A 3,003-nucleotide genomic window follows, 5' to 3' on the forward strand; every position below is an offset into this window, starting at 1 on the left:
GCACATTTCATTCAAATTCCAAAAATTGGTTGCATTTAACAACAATTCACACCCACTAGAGTCAAAGCCCCTTATTACAAACCATCAAAAACAACCACACCATCAAGATCATATGAAACCAGAAAATTCATCATAAAATGGAAAACTTCACCAAATCAAGCCAAACCAAGAAATAAATCATATATTCCAACACTCAAGCCACTTCTAAGCATAATATAACCATCATTAGGTGTAGTAGAGGTTCAAGCATCACTTACCTAAGAACAAGAGATGTAGAGAGGTGTTGGACACTTAGCTCTTCAAACAAACTTCACTACAACCCTTACTAGCACTAGAAGATAGGATTTTATGGAGTGAAATCTAGTCCAAGCTTTTGTTTATAGAAGATTGAAGCTTATGGAAGCTTGAAAGTTGGTGGAATTTCCTTCTTCTTTGCAAGGAGAGAGCCGGCCACAAGGAAGAGAAAAATGGTGAATTTTGGGCATTTTTTTGATATTTAATCCTTTGGTCAAAAAAGTCAAGAAAGTAAATAGTAATTCTTAAAGTCCAACCAATAGGAAAGTGACACTTGTCACCTCCATTAATGCCTTCTTATCTTTCTTTTCTCTCTCACATCAATCACTTCACACACACTACTTATCTCTTAACACCCGATAAATTTTACACAGTATCCGAAACTTAACCTTATTGGCCGAATTTTTCCGAACTTTTCGCACTAGTGGGTCCCACATCCGATATACGTTCTTAATTCTCAAAAATCTAACCGATACTTGAAAAATCATCGAAAACCCATATTTACTCATACCTTATATCAAATAACCCAAATATCGACTTACGATCGGACTGGGGCCTCACAATCTCCCCCACTTAGGACAATTTCGTCCTCGAAATTTCAATCAACGAACTAAAGGGTTGAAATACTCAAAACAATCAAAAGATCAAAATGTATACATATATATACAAGCCACGCCAACATATACACAATATAATGCATCATATACACCAAGGGACATTTCAAGTTAGACAAAGTCAAGAGCTGCAGGTACTATATATATAGGTATTCACATACCACAAGTAAATGACATGTAGTGCAAGGACAAAATGAAAGAAACGCGACTTATCGTCCCACGCTCAGGGAAAATCACCCTCGTTCGGTTTCTTACTCCACTCCCCAAGGTGCCCGTTGATATCTTGTACTCACTCTTGCCAGACAAAGCCTGTTCATGTTCTCAAAATGCTAGTCTCAAGTGCTAAACTCTGGAGTACTCAGGCACAAGAATCCGAAATAAGATAATTCACATCTCGAGCTGCAGTCCCAAGAGTAAACTATCTACAATCGAAATTCCTACCTGACGTACCTATCTATAGTCCTCAGATACCATGAGAAAGATTTAAGGCCTATAACATTTATGATCCATAACTTATGCTCGAACGAACACTTAGTCCTTCATACTTATTCGCCACTTCATCCAGGCTCACTCTGCGCAGAGACCACGCGAAGCAGCTATAGGTTTTATCCCTCAATTGCTTAACTTTCAAATCAAATCAAATCCCACAGTCCGGCATCCTAAACTTTAGCCTAGGATACACTACAGAGATCTGAAGCCTAATCTCTGATACCACCTGTGACGACCCCACTTCTCCCAAGGGCGAACCCAAGGGTATCGGCGGGCCGTCTGCCTAGCTCGCGCCAGGACTCAAAACTTAAAGCTAATAAAACTCTTCTAAGCCACAAGAACACGATTCATAATATATACAACCACCAAAAGTCTATTTACATCTTCAAAAGCATCAAGCCAAACCGCTCTAATATACTATAACAATAACCAGCAAAAGGTAGACCCTAAGAAGGGTCCTTATACAAACCACCAAAACAAAACAAACATCCTAACTGTTCAACTATTACAAGCCAATCTACCTATACTAGTATACGAGCCAAAAGTCCCCGCGTCGGCCCCTGCTAAGGAAAACAAAAGGAAAGGGGTAAGCTATATGCTTAGTAAGTAAACAGGGGCGAAAGCATAAATTTCACGTAACAACAGTTACACAGTAAGAGTAAAGCAAAAGCAGAAAAGTAACATCACATAATAAGGATACAGGTGGCTCCAAAGCCAATTCATATGCCATGCATGATCTCCTGCCGACACTCCGTCGACCACACTTAATGGTCCGTAGAACTTCACTTGTACACCCACCGACACCTTATCACCCTCACTGGCCAGTCACCTCACAAACTTGCCCGGGCGAACGAAATCACAAACTTGAGCTTGAGTCACAAACTTGGTCACCTTCTCGGTGAACCGGATTCACAAAATTGGTTCATAACATGAACCTACAAACTTGGTGACCTCAGACTAGGTTGGACTGACTTCGACCAAGCCCTAACCGGCTCGAATAGTCCAAACAGGTCTTAGATCGGGCCCACGAACTCACAAACTTTGCAAACTTCACAAACTTTACTCGAAAGTCGCCCCGAGCCACAAGCTCAAGGGTTTTGGTTCCAAAAGGTTCATATACATATGCCAAGTACAATTATACATTCAAATTAGGGTTTAGGTCGAGTGCGATAAAGTACACCCTCGCCTAAGTACCCTTTTCACATATCTCAAACACATAGCCAAGAAAACACATCAAACTGGCCTGAATACTTACTCAAAATACCAAAAGTAGTACGAAAGCAAAATCGCTTCGCGCGTTCGCTAGTAGTGGGCCCCACCGGCTCCGCCTAGCTCACCGCTGTCTGAAATAGAAGATTTTATCACAAACGGCCACTAACATGCCCAAAACAAGCAAAACGGCAAAACGACACGCGCACACGTAAATATGACGGACGGAAACGGAAACGGCAGATTTGATACTCATTTCTATTGTAATCATAAGTTGAGCTACGAATATCGGATTAAGGCGTATGAGACACCATATCGAAGCTTAAAGGATGAACAACAATTGTTATGAAGACATCCAGAACTGAAACTGGAGGCTTCAGCCCCAAATGAACCAAAC

The sequence above is a fragment of the Coffea arabica genome, chromosome 5e, assembly GCF_036785885.1.
Source record: "Coffea arabica cultivar ET-39 chromosome 5e, Coffea Arabica ET-39 HiFi, whole genome shotgun sequence".
Lineage (NCBI taxonomy): Eukaryota > Viridiplantae > Streptophyta > Magnoliopsida > Gentianales > Rubiaceae > Coffea > Coffea arabica.